Genomic DNA, 25,665 nt, shown 5'->3' with positions numbered 1-25,665 from the left:
AAAAATTGGGGGCGAAAAATAATTTTTGTGAAAAAATATGATTTTTTATTTTTACGGTTCTGCATTATAAACTTCTGTGAAGCACTTGGTGGGTCAAAGTGCTCACCACACCTCTAGATAAGTTCCTTAGGGGGTCTACTTTCCAAAATGGTGTCACTTGTGGGGGTTTCAATGTTTAGGCACATCAGGGGCTCCCCAAACGCAACATGGCGTCCCATCTCAATTCCAGTCAATTTTGCATTGAAAAGTCAAATGGCGCTCCTTCGCTTCCGAGCTCTGTCATGTGGTACCATATGTGGTAACAGTGGTTTACCCCCACATATGGGGTATCGGCGTACTCAGGACAAATTGTACAACAACTTTTGGGGTCCATTTTCTCCTGTTACCCTTGGTAAAATAAAACAAATTGGAGCTGAAGTAAATTTTTTGTGAAAAAAAGTTAAATGTTCATTTTTATTTAAACATTCCAAAAATTCCTGTGAAGCACCAGAAGGGTTAATAAACTTCTTGAATATGGTTTTGAGCACCTTGAGGGGTGCAGTTTTTAGAATGGTGTCACACTTGGGTATTTTCTATCATATAGACCCCTCAAAATGACTTCAAATGAGATGTGGTCCCTAAAAAAAAATGGTGTTGTAAAAATGAGAAATTGTTGGTCAACTTTTAACCCTTATAACTCCCTAACAAAAAAAAATTTTGGTTCCAAAATTGTGCTGATGTAAAGTAGACATGTGGGAAATGTTACTTATTAAGTATTTTGTGTGACATATCTCTGTGATTTAAGGGCATAAAAATTCAAAGTTGGAAAATTGCAAAACTTTCAAAATTTTCGCCAAATATTCGTTTTTTTTACAAATAAACGCAAGTTATATCAAAGAAATTTTACCACTATCATGAAGTACAATATGTCACGAGAAAACAATGTCAGAATCGCCAAGATCCGTTGAAGCGTTCCAGAGTTATAACCTCATAAAGGGACAGTGGTCAGAATTGTAAAAATTGGCCCGGTCATTAACGTGCAAACCACCCTTGGGGGTGAAGGGGTTAAGCTAAACTAAACAGTCGAAGGATACTCCAAAGTTATCAAACCACTTTGGATAATTTGGTGCAGTTTTAGACTGGGTTGATTAAGTTTCCACTTTCTTCCTAAGATGATGAAGACTCAAAGGGTTACTATGAATTTTGCACCAGGTGAGAAGACAATTGGGATTTCCTTGTGTAATGGAACTATTAGCCTTTCAAGATGCCAGAAACCAGGAAGCTAGCACAAAAGAGAGGAAGCTGAGAACAACGGTGGCTCAAGAAGATGGTCTACAACACACAAGGAGGTGCAGGATGCAACTAAAATGGGAATGCTGTAAAAGCGTTGCTGTGTATTGTGTGCACACACAATGGCCAAAAGTCAGAACCTGGGAACCCAAATCTGACAGGTTGGTTACAAATTACATTAAAAGTAAAAATGACAGACAATATTTAATGTTAACATAAAAATACTTTGGGAAATGTTTTTAGAACCTTAATAATGTTATACGAGTCAGCAAGTGAGGCCTGAAGCATCATAGGAAACATATGGAGCGTGAGCTGTTAATCTGCTGCCTGCTGACTATGGATCTCTCGTCCTCAGATTAGACATCTCAGGATCTTCCCCCCCTTCCTCCATTCTTCTTTCTCAGAAGTTCTGGACCATATCTTGCTCCTTTTTATCCTGCCATCTACTCCTGACCTTTATTTCTCTCCTAGTTCCTTCTCTCGTCTTCTGACATTTTTGAGCGGTACATTCTTGTGACAACTAATGATATTTGTTGTCAATAGCTCAGTTCCCTTCTGATCTCACTTCTTCTTGCCATTTTTAATTCTGTCCGATTGTCTATATTATTACTCCATTCTCTCTGGACACGTTCAATGGACAGCAATAGCAGTGACTCTGAAGACCCCTCCACGTCACTCCTGCCCCCTCCACCCAATGATGATTATGAAGAAAACGCTTTTGAAGTTATTGCAAGATTGACACCATCTCCAGACACGATTCCCTGGGAGCAGCGCAGCACCAAGATGAAGATTGTCCATGTGGCCGACAGAATATTTCTGACGTTTCTTGGCATCTTCTTCCTGATTCTAATGGGTGAGGTGTTTTACAAACTTTACCACATAGTGCAATGGGCAGCAATGTTCCGGGAACTGAAAGACTGGCTTCTGATGCAAGAGGAGGGAGAAGACCAAGAGCTCTAAGGTGAGAAGAGACATAAGTTATTATCTGTGCCAGATACCAAGTCATTTATTTTGTATGATCTGTCAAGAGGCATTTACAGAAATAACTGACACCTTTCCTAAAGTAATAGTCAGCTTTCATCTCCATTAAGCTAATGGTCTGACGAACTAAATGGAAACTATTAAAATACTGTACCATGGTAGTGTGGTATAATACTGTTCTAATGTACAAGAATGCTACTACTATAATACAGCTCCTATGTACAAGACTATAACTACAATAATACTGCCCCTATGTACAAGAATATAACTACTATAATACTGCTCCTATGTACAAGACTATAACTACAATAATACTGCTCCTATGTACAAGAATATAACTGCTATAATACTGCTCCTATGTACAAGAATATAACTACAATAATACTGCCCCCTATGTACAAGAATATAACTGCTATAATACTGTTCCTATGTACACGACTATAACTACAATAATACTTCCCCTATGTACAAGAATATAACTACTATAATACTGCTCCATGTACAAGAATATAACTACTATAATACTGCCCCTATGTGCAAGAATATAACTACTATAATACTGCTCCCTATGTACAAGAATATAACTACTATAATACTGCCCCATGTACAAGAATATAACTACTATAATACTGCCCCTATGTACAAGAATATAACTAAAATAATACTGCCCCTGATGGAAGAATGGGATGGGGATTTGTTGGGGATATTTCTCTGTTGTGTGGGGGGAGGGGGGTGGGGTTGGGGAAATATTTGTATAATGTACATCACCATGGTTACTGTGGTTGTGGCTTTGGCCGCAAATGGATGAAAGAATGTGGGATAATATGTACTGAGGAGGGAAAATGGCGGGAAGAATGAGAATTGTGAGTTGGAATGTCAGGGGTTTGGCGTCTGGTGTGAAGCGGCAAGCTGTGTTAAAATTTTTGAATGATGCCAAGCCGTCAGTGATCTGTCTGCAGGAGACTCATATGGTGAAGGAGAGAACGCATTTTCTAGCTAAGAGATGGGTTCAGGTGGGGTACCATGCCACATTTTCAGCATATTCCAGGGGGGTCAGCATCTTCATCTGTGCCGGGGTACCTTTTGTGTATCACAAAGTGGTTATAGATCAGTCGGGTAGATTCGTATGTTTGCTTTGTAAATTGTACGGATGTCTGATGTGGCTGGTTTCAATTTATATTCCACCACCATATTGTGGAAAGGATATCCACAGAGTTCTGGGAATATTGGAGGAGACACCGGGGATACCGTTTTTGATAATAGGGGACTTTAACAACATTCCGGATGCACACTGGGATAGGGGGAGACGAGAGCCGTTGATGTCGGGTGGTAATTGCACACCATTTGGTGCCGTCCTGAGGGAAACTGCTCTGCATGATTTATGGGGGATTTCTCATCCTGGGGTGTATAAGTATTCCTGTTTTTCGTCTTCTTTCGCTTCTTTGTCAAGAATAGATCTGGCCTTGGGCAATTCACAGATGTTGGGCCTTGTAGGGGAGGTAACGTATATGGCTAGAACAATATCTGATCATTCCCCCATGAGTGTGATACTTGAGGGTGTGGGATCCTTGCCTGCTAAGGGGTGCATGTGGAGGCTGAATCCGTTCTGGCTACACCTTATTGATTTGGATGGACACATGGGGGGGAAATTAAGGAATATTTTAAAATTAATGCTGGGTCGGCTTCGGTATTGACGGTATGGGAGGCCATGAAGGCCTATTTCAGAGAGCTCTGTATTAAGGGGATATCCCGAATCAAGGCAGAAACAGGCAGGAAGGATCAGATGTTGATAAAAGAGTTGGAGGAGGCTGAGGAGGCATTAATTAACGATCAATCCCCAGAGGCACAGGGAAGGTTAAAGGTGGCACAGAATAGAGTATGTCAGATGGCAATGAAAACAGCGGAACATAGAAGAATGTTTCAAACTGCCAAATACTTTGAAGAGGGGGACAGGGCGGGCCATCTCCTTTCCAGAATAGTGACAGAGCAGAGAGATTCCACACATATAGTCGCTTTGAAGGGAAGGGATGGGAAGGAGCACACTGGTTGCAAAGCAATTTTGGAGGTGATGACGGAGTATTACTCGGATCTTTATAAATCACGGGTACAACCAACGATGGATGAGGTGGATGGTTTCTTGACAGGGGTACAGCTTCCCAGACTCTCAGTGGCCGATCGGGGACTTCTCGAGCCGTTTAATTTGGAGGAGCTTGACGCCGCATTGGTCTCTATGCCTAATGATAAAGCCCCGGGGGTAGATGGGATCCCGGGGGAGGTGTATAAAAAATATAAAGAGATACTGCTTCCTGCCTTATTGGAGGTGTATGCTGCTGGTCTGGTAGAGGGGGAGCTGCTGAGGTCCATGCGGGAGGCAATAATTGTTGTACTGACAAAACAGGGTAAGGATCCGAGGGATCCAGCTTCTTATCGCCCAATCTCGTTATTAACGATAGATATCAAAATCTTGGCCAAGATGTTGGCTAACCGTCTTAAAGGGAACCTGTCTCCTGAATTTGGCGGGACCAGTTTTGGGTCATATGGGCGGGGTTTTCGGGTGTGTGATTCACCCTTTCCTTACCCGCTGGCTGCATGCTGGCCGCAATATTGGATTGAAGTTCATTCTCTGTCCTCCGGAGTACACGCCTGCGCAAGGCAATATTGCCTTGCGCTGGCGTGTACTCCAGAGGACAGAGAATGAACTTCAATCCAATATTGCGGCCAGCATGCAGCCAGCGGGTAAGGAAAGGGTGAATCAAACACCCGAAAACCCCACCCATATGACCCAAAACGGGTCCCGCCAAATTCAGGTGACAGGCTCCCTTTAACAAGGTGATAACAACACTAATACACAGGGACCAGTCCGGATTTATGCCCAATAGTGCTACAGCGTGTAATCTTCGAAGACTGTTTCTCAATATGCAGGTAAAGGCGGATAATATGGGTCAGAGGGTTGTGGTGTCTTTAGATGCCGCTAAGGCGTTTGATAGTGTGGAGTGGCGGTATTTGTGGGCGGTCAGGAAGGCTATGGGTTTTGGTGAGAGGTTCATACGTTGGGTGCAGCTGATGTATGCATCTCCAAGAGCCAGGATACGGGTGAATGGAGTCTTTCCGGATTATCTATTAATTGGGAGAAGTCTGTGTTGTTGCCCATGGACGCGGGGGCTCCTCTGACTCTTGACCCTGGGGTTCCCTTAAGAGTAGTACATGAGTTTAAGTATCTGGGCATTGTGGTTTCAGACAAAATAGAGGACTATATGCGGCTCAACCTGACTCCTTGGCTTGGGAAGTTCAAGCAGAAGATTGGGGCCTGGAAGAAGCTATTTCTGTCGGTCGCAGGCAGAGCCAATTTGATCAAAATGATACTTATGCCTCAGCTCCTCTACATATTGCATAATGCTCCAGTGTGACTGCCTCAGAGTAAATTTTATAAGATCAATACTCTATTTAGGGATTTAATTTGGAAGGGTGGACGGGCGCGCATCAAATTGGAACATCTGCAAAGGGCAAAGGATGAGGGTGGTCTGGCGGTCCTCAATCCATGGATTTACTATATAGCATCTCAATGCCAGCACATGGTAGGTTGGGGAGAGCCAGAACAAAGCTCTTCAGCGGGGATAATCATTGAACGCGCGGTAGCGAAGGGCCCATTGTTGGCCAGTCTTGAAGCAGGTAGATTCAGAATTAACCCCCAAAAATTCCCAACAATAGCTATGATGGGGAAAGTATGGCAGAAAATTAAGCAATGGAGGGGAGTAACGGAATTTGCGAGATATACGCCAATTTGGTTTGAACCTAGGTTGGCAAAGCTCATGAGATTGCGGGGGTTCGGTCAGTGGAGACGCATTGGCATTTGGTTCGTGTCTCAGTTGCTTGATGGAGATGTTATTAAAACATTCGAGACACTTAGGACTGAGTTTCCTTTAACCCAGAAGTCATTCTTTCAGTACCTGCAGTTGAGACATGCCCTAAACTGTCAAAATGAGGTGTCGCGGGTGAATCTGCAGTCAGATAGCTTGTTGAATCTTATTGGGCCTCGGAGGAGTACGAAGGGGTTCATTACCTTGATGTACAGGTGTCTGATGGATACCTTTTTATTGAAGCATAAGTTAAGGATTAAGGAGAAATGGGTGGCGGATGTGGGCCCCTTGACGGAGTCCCAGTGGGAATCCATACTTCAATATATCCGCAGGGCTTCCCTGAGGCTAAGAGGGTGTCACAGTTATACCTGGTGTATAGGGTGCACAGGACCCCGGCATGGATGAGGAAGGCAGAATTGAGATGTGACTCCGAATGTCCCAGGTGTGGTGAGGAGGGCGCTGATCTGCTACATATGATGTGGTAGTGTGCTCGCCTCCAACCCTTTTGGGTGAAGGTGCTTAACTTGATCCAGTAGGTGACAGGAGTAGATGTGGTGCGTAACCCGCTGACTTGCCTTTTGGGCTGTATGGATGATATTGCTACGGATGAATGTGGAAGGCTGACTATCGCAAGCTTGTTGTATGCTGCGAGAAAGCTTATCGCAATGCACTGGTTGGATGAAAAACCGCCAGAGAAAAAGGAATTTATCAACAAGATAAATTTTATTGTCCTTATGGAAAGAAATATATACAGTAAGAGAGGTCAGAATACAAAATTTGAAAATGTGTGGGGTGGATGGATGGATTACCCAGGTGTGGCGTCTGCTGAGTTACTGCAAAGTAGAATGGGTGTCGTGTAGTTGATTCTGGGGGGACTCCTACATGTACAGGCATGTTTTTGTAAAGCTTGTTATCTTTTCTCAAGAGGTGATGCTGTCAGATGGTTGTATTGGATAATGGGCAAGAGATTGGGGGGAGGGAGAGGGGGGTTGGTTAGGTGGTAAGGGTGTTGTTTAGTAAAATGAAAATATATTATCAGGTCATGTATCTAATGTATGGTATTTGTCTGGAAATCGTATCGGACTGTGTTAATGGAGTGTCATATGCTTTAATAAAAAATACATGATTTAAAAAAAAATAATACTGCCCCATGTACAAGAATATAACTACTATAATACTGCCCCCATGTACAAGAATATAACTACTATAATACTGCCCCTATGTACAAGAATATAACTACTATAATACTGCTCCTATGTACAAGAATATAACTACTATAATACTGCTCCTGTGTACAAGAATATAACTACTATAATACTGCCCCTATGTACAAGAATATAATTACTATAATACTGCTCCTATGTACAATAATATAACTGCTATAATACTGCTCCTATGTACAAGAATATAACTACTATAATACTGCCCTCTATGTACAAGACTATAACTACTATAATACTGCTCCCTATGTACAAGTATATAACTACTATAATACTGCTCCTATGTACAAGAATATAACTACTATAATACTATAATACTGCTCCTATGTACAAGAATATAGCTACTATAATACTGCTCCTGTGTACAAGAATATAACTACTATAATACTGCCCTCTATGTACAAGAATATAACTACTATAATACTGCTCCTATGTACAAGAATATAACTACTATAATACTATAATACTGCTCCTATGTACAAGAGTATAACTACTATAATACTGCCCCCTATGTACAAGAGTATAACTACTATAATACTGCCCCTATGTACAAGAATATAACTACTATAATACTGCTCCTGTGTACAAGAATATAACTACTATAATACTGCCCCTATGTACAAGAATATAACTACTATAATACTGCCCCTATGTACAAGAATATAACTACTATAATACTGCTCCTATGTACAAGAGTATAACTACTATAATACTGCCCCCTACATACAAGAATATAACTACTATAATACTGCCCCCTATGTACAAGAGTATAACTACTATAATACTGATCCTATGTACAAGAATATAACTACTATAATACTGCCCCTATGTACAAGGATATAACTACTATAATACTGCTCCTATGTACAAGAATATAACTACTATAATACTGCCCCTATGTACAAGAATATAACTACTATAATACTGCTCCTATGTACAAGAATATAACTACTATAATACTGCCCCTATGTACAAGAATATAACTACTATAATACTGCCCCTATGTAAAAGGCTATAACTACTATAATACTGCCCCGTGTACAAGAATATAACTACTATAATACTGCCCCTATGTACAAGAATATAACTACTATAATACTGCCCCTATGTACAAGAATATAGCTACTATAATACTGCTCCTATGTACAAGAATATAACTACTATAATACTGCTCCTATGTACAAGAATATAACTCCTATAATACTGCCCCTATGTACAAGAATATAACTACTATAATACTGCTCCTATGTACAAGAATATAACTACTATAATACTGCACTCTATGTACAAGAATTAAACTACTATAATACTGCCCCCTATGTACAAGAATGTAACTACTATAATACTGCTCCTATGTACAAGAATATAACTAATATAATACTGCCCTTATGTACAAGAATATAACTACTATAATACTGCCCCCTATGTACAAGAATATAACTACTATAATGCTGCTCCTGTGTACAAGAATATAACTACTATAATACTGCCCCTATGTATAATAATATAACTACTATAATACTTCTCCTATGTACAAGAATATAACTACTATAATACTGCTCCTATGTACAAGAATATAACTACTATAATACTACCCCTATGTGCAAGAATATAACTGCTATAATACTGTCCCTATGTACAAGAATATAACTACTATAATACTTCTCCTATGTACAAGAATATAACTACTATAATATTGCTCCTGTGTACAAGAATATACAGTAACTACTATAATACTGCCCCTATGTACAAGAATATAACTACTATAATACTTCCCCCTGTACAAGAATATAACTACTATAATGCTGCCCCTATGTACAAGAATATAACTACTATAATACTGCTCCTATGTACAAGAATATAACTGCTATAATACTGCCCCTATGTACAAGAATATAACTACTATAATACTGCTCCTATGTACAAGAATATAACTACTATAATACTGCCCCTATGTACAAGAATATAACTAAAAATAATAATCCCCCTATGTACAAGAATATAACTACTATAATACTGCCCCATGTACAAGAGTACAACTACTATAATACTGCCCCTATGTACAAGCATATAACTACTATAATACTTCCCCCTGTACAAGAATATAACTACTATAATGCTGCCCCTATGTACAAGAATATAACTACTATAATACTGCTCCTATGTACAAGAATATAACTGCTATAATACTGCCCCTATGTACAAGAATATAACTACTATAATACTGCTCCTATGTACAAGAATATAACTACTATAATACTGCCCCTATGTACAAGAATATAACTAAAAATAATAATCCCCCTATGTACAAGAATATAACTACTATAATACTGCCCCATGTACAAGAGTACAACTACTATAATACTGCCCCTATGTACAAGAATATAACTACTATAATACTGCCCCATGTACAAGAGTACAACTACTATAATACTGCCCCTATGTACAAGCATATAACTACTATAATACTTCCCCCTGTACAAGACTATAACTACTATAATGCTGCCCCTATGTACAAGAATATAACTACTATAATACTGCTCCTATGTACAAGAATATAACTGCTATAATACTGCCCCTATGTACAAGAATATAACTACTATAATACTGCTCCTATGTACAAGAATATAACTACTATAATACTGCCCCTATGTACAAGAATATAACTAAAAATAATAATCCCCCTATGTACAAGAATATAACTACTATAATACTGCCCCATGTACAAGAGTACAACTACTATAATACTGCCCCTATGTACAAGAATATAACTACTATAATACTGCCCCATGTACAAGAGTACAACTACTATAATACTGCCCCTATGTACAAGCATATAACTACTATAATACTTCCCCCTGTACAAGAATATAACTACTATAATGCTGCCCCTATGTACAAGAATATAACTACTATAATACTGCTCCTATGTACAAGAATATAACTGCTATAATACTGCCCCTATGTACAAGAATATAACTACTATAATACTGCTCCTATGTACAAGAATATAACTACTATAATACTGCCCCTATGTACAAGAATATAACTAAAAATAATAATCCCCCTATGTACAAGAATATAACTACTATAATACTGCCCCATGTACAAGAGTACAACTACTATAATACTGCCCCTATGTACAAGAATATAACTACTATAATACTTCTCCTATGTACAAGAATATAACTACTATAATACTGCTCCTATGTACAAGAATATAACTACTATAATACTACCCCTATGTGCAAGAATATAACTGCTATAATACTGTCCCTATGTACAAGAATATATCTACTATAATACTTCTCCTATGTACAAGAATATAACTACTATAATATTGCTCCTGTGTACAAGAATATACAGTAACTACTATAATACTGCCCCTATGTACAAGCATATAACTACTATAATACTTCCCCCTGTACAAGAATATAACTACTATAATGCTGCCCCTATGTACAAGAATATAACTACTATAATACTGCTCCTATGTACAAGAATATAACTGCTATAATACTGCCCCTATGTACAAGAATATAACTACTATAATACTGCTCCTATGTACAAGAATATAACTACTATAATACTGCCCCCTATGTACAAGAATATAACTACTATAATACTGCTCCTATGTACAAGAATATAACTACTATAATACTGCCACTATGTACAAGAATATAACTACTCTAACAACTCTGCTGGCATCACGGCATGGCCTCTCATCTCTCACACTATCTTACTCACTGCTCCAGGTCATGATGTGGTTTCTGTTTCATGCCAGCTCCATATTCTGTTTCTCTGCTCTCTGCATGCTTCCTGGCTGTGTGCATAGGGGGCCGGCGCCTGAACTCTCTGGATCTTATAGGAATCAGGTGCATCTGTCTAATCTGTTCCTGACCAATTGCCAGGAGGCCTCCAGTATTTAGTGCAGTTCCACCCAGTGGACTGGGCCTGTGCAATGTGTTAGCTCAGTTTGTGTTTAGCTTCTGAGTTTGCCAGGCCTTACTCTGTGTTACTCCCTCTCTGGAGGCTTTTCCCTGTCTTATTGCCTTGATCTTGTCTGCCCTCCAGGAGGCAGAATATCCTGGTCCCTGTGTCTTTGTCCTTGTCTCTTGTCTTGTTCCATTTCCTTGTCTGAACTTAGTCTTATTTCGGTCTCCTTGTCTGTGGCTTCCTTCCCTGCTGTGTCTTTCCTCGTGTTCTCAGTCTGCTTACACTCCGCACTCTTGCGGCTCTGCCTGCTCTGTACCTTTGTGGCTTTACCTCTGCTCCGCACTCCTGCGGTTCTGCTCCTTTCTACTCTGCTTAGCTTCTGCAGCTGCCGTAATCTCTTGCTGCAGCTCCTCTCCGCATTCCTTGCGGTTCTGCTCTGCTCTGCTGCTGCAGTTATCACTTGCTGTAGCTCCTCTCCACATTCCTTGTGGCTCCGTTCTGCTTAGCTTCTGCTGCTGCAGTTATCCCTTGTGGCAGCTCCTCTCCACATTCCTTGTGGCTCCGCTCTGCTTACCTTCTTCAGAAATCTCTTGCTGCAGCTCCTCTTCGCATTCCTTGCGGTTCCGCTCTGCTTAGCTTCTGTTGCTACACTATCTCTTGCTGCTCTACCATTCCTATCCACAGCCTTGCAGTTCTCTTCCTGTGTGAACAGGTCCCAACCTGTTCCTTCATTCTCCTTTCCTTCTGGCTTGTTTCCGTACCTGCATCTCCTGTGTGAACAGGTCCCAACCTGTTCCTTCATACCTCATTCCTTTCTGCTTGTTTCCTTTCCTGCACCCCCTGTGTGAACAGGTCCCTACCTGTTCCTTCATATTTCATATCCGTTCCTGCACCCCCAGTGTGAACAGGTCCCTACCTGTTCCTTCATACACCACATCAACCAGTCCTGTGTTCTCTGCTGTGCCTTCCAATCCAGTGTTCCTGCCAGTCCTGCCGTGCCTTCCAGTCCTGTGTTCCTGCCGTCCTAGCCAGTCCCGTTTCCTGCTGTCCCTGTCAGTCCTGTGTTCCTGCCAGCCCAGTGTTCTCTGCCAGCCCTGTGTTCTCTGCCAGCCCTGTGTCTCAACCGTGCCAGCCTACTCGTCTGAGTTTCAGCCGTGCTCTTCTGCCAGTCCTGCCTGATGCCCGCACCAATCCTGGTGTTCCTGTCTCCCAAGTGGGATCAGCAGCCACAGCCAGACACCACCCTGGAGTAGCACCTGGCAGCTGCCTGTTGCACAAGCCTGACCTCACCATCAGAGGCTCCAGTGAAAACCCCCAGGCAGCTGTCAGTCACGCCCCTTCCAGGGTAGTCTGGTTTGTGGCACAGTGGGGCCACAAACCCCCCGAGCTCACGCCCACCAGTCAGGGCGTGAGCGTGACAACTACTATAATACTGCCCCTATGTAGAAGAATATGACTACTATAATACTGCCTCTATGTACAAGAATATAACTACTATAATACTGCCCCCTATGTACAAGAGTATAACTACTATAATACTGCCCCCTATGTACAAGAGTATAACTACTATAATACTGTCCCTATGTACAAGAATATAACTACTATAATACTGCTCCTATGTACAAGAATATAACTACTATAATACTGCCCCTATGTACAAGAATATAACTACTATAATACTGCCCCCTATGTACAAGAATATAACTACTATAATACTGCTCCTATGTACAAGAATATAACTACTATAAGGCCGGAGACACACTGCTGCGAGATGCGGCTGAGTCTCGCTGGTTAAAAGCAAGCTGTGGCACCGACACTCTGGAGCGGAGCGTGCAGCTCCATGTATTGCTATGCAGCTGCACGCTCCGCTCCGGAGTGCAGGTGCCACAGCTTGCTTTTAACCAGCGAGACTCGGCCGCATCTCGCAGCAGTGTGTCTCCGGCCTAATACTGCTGCTATGTACAAGAATATAACTGCTATAATACTGCTCCTGTGTACAAGAATATAACTACTATAATACTGCCCCTTATGTACAAGAATATAACTACTATAATACTGCTCCTATGTACAAGAATATAACTACTATAATACTGCTGCTATGTACAAGAATATAACTACTATAATACTGCTCCTATGTACAAGAATATAACTGCTATAATACTGCTCCTGTGTACAAGAATATAACTACTATAATACTGTCCTCTATATACAAGAATATAACTACTATAATACTGCCCCTATGTACAAGAATATAACTACTATAATACTGCTCCTATGTACAAGAATATAACTACTATAATACTGCTGCTATGTACAAGAATATAACTACTATAATACTGTTCCTATGTACAAGAATATAACTACTATAATACTGCCCCTATGTACAAGAATATAACTACTATAATACTGCCCCATCTCTCCTCTCTCTTGTCTATCCTCTCTATATGAATATTGTGCTACTTTATCAGTCACAGGGGAGTTTTCTTATCAGTTACATAGATTTTGCAGATGGTTAGAAGGTGAGAGATTTATTTTCTTATTAAAATATAATAATAATCTTTTTTTTTATAATCTTTTTTTTTTTATATAGCACGAACATATTCCGCAGCACTTTACAGTTTGCACACATTATCATCGCTGTCCCCATTGGGGCTCACAATCTGAATTCACTATCAGTATGTCTTTGGAATGTGGGAAGAAACCGGAGAACCTGGAGGAAACCCACGCAAACACGGGGAGAACATACACACTCCTTGCAGATGTTGTCCTTGGTGGGATTCGAACCCAGGACTCCAGCGCTGCAGTGCTAACCACTGAGCCACCGTCCTTCCCATAATATGTAGATTTCCGAGTTCTTCTGATTAATATGAATAACTTATAATGGCAGGTGCACATTATCGGGGGTTTTCTAAGTTAGTAAGTGATCAGCCATCCATGGGATAGATGATAACTTTGGTTGCTGGAGGTTCCACGTCATCGATCTGAGTGCGGGCTCTGCAGACTTTTGCCTGAATGCAGTGTTGGTCAGGTATGTGAACCACGGCTGCATTCATTCTTCATGGGATTGATCATAATAGCTGGTTATTGACAGCCGCCCCGTAGACAATCATGGCGCTAAACCATTTAAATCCTCCCCAAATATTGACATACTTGCTGTATACTGTGTGCTGTCACATGTGAGCCATGGAAAAGGATGAGCCGCACCCAGAACCTGAGACGCAGAGTAAATATCAAGCTTGTCGCATATTAGTTTTGGCCTTTCTTTATGTAGGTTTTGTCCAATAATACAAAATATTAAGAGACCTGGGGGCTTGTGAACTGAAGCGACGTCATTTTATTGTGGCTCTAAAGGGGAATTTACATACAGCGCCGCACCTGTCCAGAGGCTTTGTCTGATACCACAACTGCATGCTCATCAGTGAAACTGAGCTGCAATACCTGACACAACCTGTGCTCACGTGTGGCGCTGTTATTGCATAGCATAATAACCTGTTCTTTCTGTCTACAGGAATCAACCTGGAAATTGTCAAGACTCAGAAGCTGCACATGGCCGATGAACTCTGCACACCAGATGTTTTTTCATGAATCTTATAGAAAATTATTAAACTATTCATAATGTAAATGATAATTAAATAATATAAACGTGAAAGTGACATTTCATTCCTACTGCAGTTCTCACGTCTGTTGCAATGTGGGTTTATGTTAGTTGGAGTAGTCCAAGGAGAAGCGATAACTGATCAAAGCACATAGCACACCAAGAACCTACAAATATCAGCCGATCACGTAAAATAAAATATGTATCTACAAAATATTAAGGCACGACCTGAACAGATGGTACAAACGATCAGATCTTCACTTTTATTTGTAGTTCTGGGGTGCAATATTTTTTTCCTTTTTTTTTTTATCCAAATAAGTCTAAATCTCTCATTTAATAATATACATTTATAAGGGTATAATATAGCTACAGTATTCTGATACAGTGTAACAAATCTGCATCAACAAAACCTTTTGCTTCACGCAGTCACCACTAGAGGGCACTAAGGAGCTCACTGCAGACTGTCTACATTGGGCTCAATAATAACTCAGTCTACAGTAAGCTCTTGAACTCCCTCTAGTGGTGGCTGCTACAGCCGTAATGAATGATAGCATTTCCAAAAAAGCAAATCTGCACATCCAATGTACAAAAATACACCTTTATTACTCTGCAAAGATGACAACACAGCAAGATTAAAATGCGACTGATGCATTAAAGTCACAGTGGCTATAAATTATTAGAAATTAATTGCACATTGATGTCTTATTGCTACAGGCCACGAGATGTCTGCACAACTGTGCAGCCTCTCACAATAAGGCTATGTGCACACGTTGCGGATTTTGATGCGTTTCCGCAGCGTTTTTTGACTCGTGGAATTGCATCAAATCCACAGTATAGTGCACTAGCAATGTTAGTCAATGGGAAATTGAGAATTGGTGTGCACATGCTGCGGAAAAAAATGTGAGTATTTGCAGCATTTTATTTTCCACAGCATGTCAATTCTTTTTGCGGATCTGTAGCGTTTCTACACTCATTGACTTCCACTGATTCAGTCAAATCCGCAACAAAACCGCAGGTTTAAAAAGATCTGTGGTTTTGCTGCAGAGTTGTGTGCGAAAAATGCTGAAGATCGGGAGGAAGAATAGTGTGTGGGCGGAGACTGTGTGCATGTGTGTCTGCGGGGGTCTGTGTGTGTGTGTGACCCTCTGTGCGTGCGGGTCTGTGTAGCTGGGCATCGTCTGATGGGATTTCTGCTCCCATCCGGCTATGAATGATGTCACATATAACAGTGACAGCATTAGCCGATGATGGGGCAGTAGTCCCATCAGACGATGCAATGTGTTCAATAGTAAAAAAAAAACCATACAACATACAGTACATACTCACCAATCACCTAGTCCCTGACGACCTTGTTCTCCTGTAACAAAATTAAAAATAATAAACCATCATATACTCCCTATTACGCTGTAATCCATTTAATAACGAGTGTCCCACAACGATTTGCCATGTAGAGCTGTCACATCAGGAGATGTGACCGCTCTACATGGCTCCGGAGATGCACTGAGCGGAGGTAATCCTCCGCAGTGTTTCCCTCCGTTGCCAGGAGAGAGGTCACTTCATGCTGTCAACAGCAAATGCTGGAGTGAGAAAATTCTCATGCTGCATTGTTGTAAAGTGAGAGCCTGAGCTCCAGTAACTTCTTCAGTGATGCACTGCAGGAGCCATTATCTCCTGTCAGTGTGTCACTGGATCCCCTGTAGAGTGGTCAAATCTCCTGATGTGACAGCTCTATAGGGGAGATCATCGTGGGACACTCGTTATTAAATGGACTACATCGGAACAGGGAGTATTTGTCTTGATTTATTTTTAATTTTTTTGCAGGAGATCGAGAGCGTTGCATGGATTAGCAGAACAATAAAGATGGGAAACTGTGTTTAGTGCTTTATTTCATTAAAATACTTTATTCAGACTGTGTGTTTATATAACCCTTTAACAACTATAGGATTAGTAATGGATAGGTGTCTTATTGAAAACCCGCCGGAGCGGCGCGAAACGGCCGTCGTTTGGACCTGTACACTCTGCTGTATGTGCACCCCCGAGCCGTGAAGATTTTATCGCAATAAAAGTTACCTGTTTTTGAAGATCGGTGAATGCTGCCGTTTCCTTCCTGCTTATGATTCGCATTTGTATGTCTTCTTGGCAAAGCACCCGAGATCAAGTGGCCAGCTTCAGCTGACAGCCGGTGTGTTCAACAAGCAAGCGCTCTGGTGGTGCGGTCAGCTGTTCTCTTTGTGATTAAAGATCTATCCATTGTGACACAGTGACCCGTTACAGCCAGGGGGCACTGTGTGCGTGCTTCAGGATGCGCTTGGAGGCATAACTATGATGGTGAAATAGGGACTGGCATTATTGTAAATGGCCGGTATGTGTCGCAGAGGTTCTCTGCGATCTAACTCCAAAATTATATGGTTATGCTGGGACTTATAGTTCCACAAGTGTTTGTTGTTTTTACATATAAGGGGGGCTTATAGGGTTAGTCAGAGAGCTGGGCGGGAATTGACTAACCACACATGCACCGCCCATCCATGGGGGGTGGTTACAACCATATAAAGTGACTGAGTTCTGGTCACATGGTCTGAGTGTATGGACCTGAATGGTTCTTGGCTGTAAGGTCCTATGAGAGGAAAGGGCTGGGTGTTGGGAGGTCCAGAGTGTGGACCGGATCCCTGGAGAGAACCTGTGGAGCAGGAGCTCCCGAGAGGTAACTCTGGGTATGGGCAAAGAACTATGTGCACTGACAAAGGACAGTTACTGATCTACGCGGTCACCCGGTGACTAGAGAGAGACAGGAGTGACTAGTGAATGCTTTGTAAAGACATATGTGATGAAGTAATGGACTATGTGTAAGCCGGTGATGTGCAACCTGGCTTACGGTGCGGTTTATGCCATTTAAATAAACCGTATGGACTGTTTTATGTGAAAAACCGTGCCTGACTACGTTAATCCGCTGCCAAGCGAGTGTTCCTCAACACAAACAGTAGGCGCAAAGCCACATTATCTATAGATCTATCTATTCTATGTGTGTAAACATTATTCTTCAATGGAGTATGTAAAAGAAGAGTTTGGACAAGGAAATGACATCAATTTTTTTCTTTTTGTTAAATATATCTTTATTTAGCTGACAAAAATGCAGACAAATCCACATGAAAAAAACGCGCGGATTTTTAACTGCGTTTTCTGCCAAGAAATGCAGAACCTGCGCAGAAAATTCCACAGGCAAATCTGCAACGTGTGCACATACTCATAGGGTGCTGTAAAACGAAGTGCGTGGATCTGCCACCTCCAGGCTGAGCTGCTGTTGCCTCATCAGAGCAGTGGTAGGATCCATAATGGATCAAAAAACGGTTTAGCTCAGAGCTAATGTCACGACTCTGTTGTCAGGTTACGTCCTTGCTCTTCAGGAACCGAGGAGCAATGGGTGGGGATAATAATCTCTTCTTCAGGGTGACCCCCAAGTGTGGGCATTCTCTCTCCTGGCTGACTCCCAGTCGCTACAGATGGAGGAATTTTTTGTGGCACTGGATCTTATATACGACGACCCTGACCGCATCTCCTTGTCCACAGTGCGCCAGCTCCAGCAGGGTGACCGGCCGTTGGAGTATTGCTAAAAGTTTCGGAGGTGGTCCACAGACACTAAGTGGAATGACCCCACACTCCGTAGGCAGTTTTGTGAAGGGCTTTCAATAAGGGTGAAGGATGCCTTAGCCCTATATGAGACTCCAGTTTCCCTTGAGGCGGCCATGTCTCTGGCTATCCAGGTTGATCACAGTCTTTGCCAGAGACGTACGGAGACATCATAATGTGCAGGAGGTCCGGGTCATCTGAGAAACCCAGTTGGCTGGGGCAACTCATTCTGGAAAGCAGTCTGTTGTTCAGCGCAAAGGGGGATTATGTCTTTACTGTAGTAGGAAGGGCCATTTTGTGTGTGCGTGTCCTTCCCTATCTCACTGTAAACAACCACTGGAAAACTAAGGAGCCCGGTTGTGGGGAGGTTAGCATCTCAGGTGTATATATCTCCTCCCTGAGTAAGACACAATTTTTTCTGCCTGCTGAAATTCATGTGGGCAAAAAAGTGTTTTTTTCTGCCTTACTGGACAGTGGAACGGGGGTTTAACTTGATCAATACTTGGTTCATCCATTTCCATTGCATCAAATCCCATACACTGCATTGTCGCAGGGTGTGTCTCCTGGTAAATGGCATCCATGTGCATACTTTTCTATAAAACGGTCATCTGTGGAGAGAAATGGTGGGCCTTTGAAGAGTGGCATCATTTTTTGGAGGGGCAGTTCATCGGTTATGGCAATGACGGATCACAATAATCTGGTATATCTTGAGTCTGCGAAATGTTGAACACCTCCACAGGCAAGATGGGGATTGTTCTTCACAAGGTTTAACTTTTTTGTTACATATAGGCAGGGGAACAAGAACATTAAGGTGGATGCCTTGTCTTGTTTTCCTGGGGTGGAGATAATTGTGAACCGCCTCCTATATTACAAAAAGGGGTGGTTATTGTGTCTATATGCTCTGATCTGGAGTCCTAGCTCACCCTGCTCCCTGGATTACTTCTGATGGTGAAGACGCCTGGGCTACGTACCTTGCCTTAGCTCCTGAATCTGCCCTCAGTCTGTACCTTTCCCCTCCCAGGGAAGAGGTAATGAAAAATAGCATACAAATATACTCAGACAACAAAGATATGCATCTGGGAGTAGAAGATGGAGTTAAACCAAAGTAGGAGAAGAAAGGGAATTATCACACACTCAAAACCTAGCAACAGTCTCATATAAATCCACCAAACGCCTTCTCCAATAAGAAGCACCAACAACCTCTAGCCATTCAGCATACGCTGCTCTGACAATGAGTGCTAGCCAGGGCCCAGATTATATAGGAGATGGGAGGGGCTAACAGTGCACAGCTGAGAGCCCTAAGCTCCAGGCGCTCTCAACTGAGCAGATTAACCCCTGCCCTGTGAAAAGAAACCTGCACCGTTTAATATGAAGGCGAAGTGTTTCTAATCAGTGCAGGACTAGGAGAAATCAGAGTCTGCGGTCATCTGGCTCCTCTGTCACATTAAACCCGTGACATGTGCACTGCTCAACATTAAAATAAGGCTTCGTGCACACTTTGCGGTTTTTGCTGCGGATCCGCAGAGGATTTGACGCTGCGGATCCGCAGCAGTTTTCCATGCAGGGTACAAGTACAATGTTACCCTATGGAAAACAAAAACCGCTGTGCCCACAATGCGGAAAATTCATTGCGGAACCGCTGCGGAAAAAAAGGAGCATGTCATTTCTTTCTGCGGATTCCGCAGCGGTTTTCAACATGCACCAATAGGAAAGTGCAGTTGAAAACCCGCAGAAGAATCCGCAGAAGAAACTGCAGGAAAATCCGCAGTGAAAACCGCAGCGGTTTTTCACTGCGGATTTTCAAAAACCGCTGTGGAAAAATCCGCAGAAGAATCCGCAAAGTGTGCAAATACCCTAAAGAAGGAAAAGTCTTCTGGAAATCACCGGATTTAGACGTCACTGATCTGCTAATGATGACAAAATGGAAACAACATTTTACAAACCTCTGGATTTGTTTGGTCTGGAATATGAGCTAAACGCAGAAATCCCAGCACATACAACCTCTGCTGCCATTAATGAGGTTATTAAAGGTCGTCTGTGCAATCACTAATCAATGATGTCCAAGATGTGCTCGATGAAAGGTGCTGCAGCAATACAGGTCACTCACAGTAACACGAGCAACATGGGGCCTGGGGTTGTTATGTTGAAAACAGCTAGTGGGACACTTAAAAATTGGGCCTAATATAGATCCTTGTGGCCCCCACTGCTCTCAGTACAGATAGTTGTGGCCCCCACTGCTCTTAGTAGATAGTTGTGGCCCCCACTGCTCTCAGTACAGATCCTTGTGGCCCCCAATGCTCTCAGTAGAGATAGTTGTGACCCCCACTGCTCTTAGATAGTTGTGGCCCCCACTGCTCTCAGTACAGATCCTTGTGGCCCCCACTGCTCTCAGTATAGATCCTTGTGGCCCCCACTGCTCTCAGTACAGATAGTTGTGGCCCCCACTGCTCTCAGTACAGATCCTTGTGGCCCCCACTGCTCTCAGTACAAATCCTTGTGGCCCCCACTGCTCTCAATACAGATCCTTGTGGCCCCCACTGCTCTCAGTACAGATCGTTGTGGCCCCCACTGCTCTCAGTACAAATCCTTGTGGCCCCCACTGCTCTCAATACAAATCCTTGTGGCCCCCACTGCTCTCAATACAGATCCTTGTGGCCCCCACTGCTCTCAGTACAGATCCTAGTGGCCCCCACTGCTCTCAGTACAAATCCTTGTGGCCCCACTGCTCTCAATACAGATCCTTGTGGCCCCCACTGCTCTCAGTACAGATCGTTGTGGCCCCCACTGCTCTCAGTACAGATCCTTGTGGCCCCACTGCTCTCAGTACAGATCCTTGTGGCCCCCACTGCTCTTAATACAGATCCTTGTGGCCCCACTGCTTTCAATACAGATCCTTGTGCCCCCCCACTGCTCTCAGTACAGATCCTTGTGGCCCCCACTGCTCAGTACAGATCCTTGTGGCCCCCACTGCTCTCAGAAGAGATCTTTGTGTCCCCTCTGCTCTCAATACAGATCCTTGTGGCCCCACTGCTCTCAATACAGATTCTTGTGGCCCCCACCTATGTGAATATAGTGTCCCCTAGTCCCTACTTCTGGAGCTTCAGTACAAGGCTTCCATGTGGTTCAGTATCAGATGTGTCTGTACAGTGCAGCTATATCCAGGCTCGGACTGGCCCATAGGGGAACATAGAGGAATCCCCCGGTGGGCCCCTGTGCAGACACGGGCCCCCCAACACCACTATATTTATTTATTTACTTTACTCATTTATATAGCGCCATTAATTTCACAGCCCTTTACAAACATTATTGGCTGTCCCCATTGGAGCTCACAATCTAGAACTGTATGGGTAGTACTTGGCATAATTCACATGATTTACCCTGTACAAAAAAAACAGCATCTCATAATTCATTAACCAAACTACCTAGATTATTATTATATAGATACTGTATATACCATATTTTTCGCTTTATAAGACGCTCCAGATTATAAATGCACCGCAAATTTTGAGGAAAAAAATAGGAATTTTTTTTTTGTAATAAAATGGTGGTGCTTCTTATAATCCATGCTTACAGGGGGTGGTGGCTGCGGTGAAGCGGGGACCCAGGGTCGCTGCAGGAGGAGGCAGGAGTGGGGTGATGCTGCAGACCGCAGGCTGGGATGAAGGGGTGTCCGGCAGTGCTGCTGGTGTCTGGCGCTGCTGCCCGGTGCTCTGTTGGTGTCTCCGGTGCTGCGGATGCCCGGTCGGCGCTGCCCCGGCAGTCCCATGATTTCCTGTGCGGTGAAAATGGCCACTAGAGGAACATTTTGGGGAAAAAAGTGCATCACATCTATATATATAAGAGGCATCGTGATTACTCGCTAATCCCGCCCCCTGCACAGTAGCTCCGCTCCCTGCACAGTAGCTCCGCCCCCCACATCACCACACATAATCCCGCCCCCCCCACCACATTACCACCAACAATCCCGCCCCCACCACCACACACAATCCCGCCCCCACCACATTACCACACACAATCCCGCCCCCACCACATTACCACACATAATCCCGCCCCCCCACCACATTACCACACACAATCCCGCCCCCCACCACATTACCACAATCCCGCCCCCACCACATTACCACACAATCCCGCCCCCCCACCACATTACCACACACAATCCCGCCCCACCACATTACCACACACAATCCCGCCCCCCCACATTACCACAAATCCCGCCCCCCACCACTTTACCACATACAATCCCGCCCCCCCACCACATCCCACACATAATCCCGCCCCCCACCACATTACCACACATAATCCCGCCCCCCACCACACATAATCCCGCCCCCCACCACACATAATCCCGCCCCCCAACCACATCACCACACATAATCCCGCCCCCCCACATCACCACACACAGTCCCACCCCCCCACACATAATCCCGCCCCCCACCCCATTACCACAGATAATCCCACCCCCCACTACACATAATCTTCCCCCCCACATTACCTCAGATAATCCCGCCCCCCACCACATTACCACACATAATCCCGCCCCCCCCACATTACCTCAGATAATCCCGCCCCCACCACATTACCACACATAATCCCGCCCCCCCACCCCATCACCACATAATCCCGCCCCCCCCACCACATTACCACCAACAATCCCGCCCCCACCACCACACACAATCCCGCCCCCACCACATTACCATACACAATCCCGCCCCCACCACATTACCACACATAATCCCGCCCCCCCACCACATTACCACACACAATCCCGCCCCCCACCACATTACCACAATCCCGCCCCCACCACATTACCACACATAATCCCGCCCCCCCACCACATTACCACACACAATCCCGCCCCCCACCACATTACCACAATCCCGCTCCCACCACATTACCACACATAATCCCGCCCCCCACCACATTACCACAGATAATCCCGCCCCCCCACATTACCACACATAATCCCGCCCCTCCACCACATTACCACACGAGGCTCCGTCCCCACACATTACCACACGAGGCTCCGTCCCCCCACATTACCACACGAGGCTCCGTCCCCACACATTACCACACGAGGCTCCGTCCCCACACATTACCACATGAGGCTCCGTCCCCACACATTACCACACGAGGCTCCGTCCCCACACATTACCACACGAGGCTCCGTCCCCCCACATTACCACACGAGGCTCCGTCCCCCCACATTACCACACGAGGCTCCGTCCCCCCACATTACCACAAGAGGCTCCGTCCCCACACATTACCACACGAGGCTCCGTCCCCACACATTACCACACGAGGCTCCGTCCCCCCACATTACCACACGAGGCTTCGTCCCCCCACATTACCACACGAGGCTCCGTCCCCTCACATTACCACACGAGGCTCCGTCCCCCCACATTACCACACGAGGCTCCGTCCCCAAACATTACCACACGAGGCTCCGTCCCCACACATTACCACACGAGGCTCCGTCCCCACATTACCACACGAGGCTCCGTCCCCCCACATTACCACACGAGGCTCCGTCCCCACACATTACCACACGAGGCTCCGTCCCCACATTACCACACGAGGCTCCGTCCCCCCACATTACCACACGAGGCTCCGTCCCCACACATTCCCACACGAGGCTCCGTCCCCACACATTACCCAGCAGTGTTAATTAGATAGCAATGAGCGTGCCGAGCGTTAGCTGGCTGGAAACAGCTAGTGTTTGAATAAAGGACTTTTACCACTCTAGGATCGGTGAGTGCTGCCGCATTTTTTCTATGAAAGGATTGTTACATACTCTATGTTTCATGCGAGCACCCGTGATCAGCAGTCAGAATTTTAGCTGTTTAAGTACGTACTTCAGTTTTTTTCCCTAACACCCAAGTTGTGCTGTTCTCTGTTTTTTTCACCTTCTGGCTTTTTGGAAACTTGTGAATGAGGGTAGTGTAATATTTGTATGCAGATAAAAACTGGGCCCCCCAAAGTCAATGTTACTGGTGGGCCCTTGGCATCCCAGTCCGACACTGGCTATATCCCATCAGCCGCATACTCAACATCCTTGTAGGAACCCAACATGTTGGTCAGACACGACTTATTGTTCATGAAGCCATGCTGGTTGTCATTTATTATATTATCCTCTAGTGGATGACTCCAGTGTTTGGGAATTCCCATTTACATACCTGGAGTAACAGAACGGCGTCAGGAATGGTCGGTGCCCCCTGCGTCTGTGCACGTATCCCACCTCGGGAGCTCGTCCGGATGTTCTGTAATGTTCACCAGTAGACTACACCGTCCTATACACAAGACCCCTGCAAAAACCGTAGCCCACGCGGTATATGGTACTGTATGATGGGCACTTACCTCAGCGTACGTAACCGACAGTGGACATAACCGACCTGCACAGCAATGTAGATTTCCGTCAAATTAAAATGAAATGCTGATTTAGTGTATAGCTCAGTAATCGATAACTTAAAGGGGTTGTACCAAGTTTGAAAGATATTCCCTACCCCAGTGGTAGAGGATAGCTTCCCAGTCTCTGGGGGTCTGACCACTGGGACCTCCATTGGTACTGAGAAAGGGGACTCTGAAGAGCAGTGTGAGAATGGAGCTGAAGTCGACCATGCTCTCCGCTACTCCAATCATTCTTCATGAGATTGCCAGAGATACCAAGCGCTGCGTTTCGCTGCTCGTCAGCACTCTCATTAAGGATTTATGGAGCAGAGGTGAGTATGATCGACCTCCACTCCATGCACAGGATTAGCGGGGGTCCCAGTGGTTGGTACTTGGTGCAACCCCTTTAAGACAAAAAAGTATGTCTGCAACTGACCAAATTAAATATTGACAAAGCTCAGCAATTGACAGACCGCTGTATCTCATATTCTTAGACTGTCTTGTAACAGGGTGGGTGCCACAGGATTGGAGGAAGGCTGACGTGGTACCGATATTCTAGAAAGGTAAGAAAGTGGATCCAGGTAACTACCGTCTGGTAAGTCTGACATCAGTAGTGTGCAAAGTTCTTGAGGGCATCATAAGAGATGACTGCAGAGATATATTGCAGAGGATGACGTGATGATCGCTGGGACCCCCAGAGATCCCGAGAATGGGGCTCTGCAGCCCTGTCCAGACATGGAGTGGGGTCGCTCCGTCCATTTTCTGTCGAGTGCAGCTCGCGGCTACTTCCGTCAGC

At 44.1% G+C, this 25,665-nt stretch overlaps 2 long non-coding RNA genes across 2 annotated transcripts; one reads left to right on the top strand and one right to left on the bottom strand.

Annotated features, from left to right (window-relative positions):
* The first annotated feature begins 1,335 nt into the window (after positions 1-1,335).
* On the top strand, positions 1,336-14,918 carry LOC143806185 (uncharacterized). Its single transcript, XR_013221404.1, has 3 exons — positions 1,336-1,430; positions 1,513-2,230; positions 14,772-14,918. It is a non-coding gene; the product is annotated as an uncharacterized LOC143806185 (long non-coding RNA).
* LOC143806186 (uncharacterized) lies at positions 2,106-24,866 on the bottom strand. Its single transcript, XR_013221405.1, has 3 exons — positions 24,659-24,866; positions 22,054-22,274; positions 2,106-2,225 (listed from the first exon to the last, which is right to left on the bottom strand). It is a non-coding gene; the product is annotated as an uncharacterized LOC143806186 (long non-coding RNA).
* Positions 24,867-25,665: the final 799 nt, after the last annotated feature.

Source organism: Ranitomeya variabilis, chromosome 2 (assembly GCF_051348905.1).
Source record: "Ranitomeya variabilis isolate aRanVar5 chromosome 2, aRanVar5.hap1, whole genome shotgun sequence".
NCBI classification, from domain to species: Eukaryota; Metazoa; Chordata; class Amphibia; order Anura; family Dendrobatidae; genus Ranitomeya; species Ranitomeya variabilis.
The sequence above is the reverse complement of the archived record's forward strand: the minus strand, read 5'-3'. Positions and strand labels throughout refer to the sequence as shown.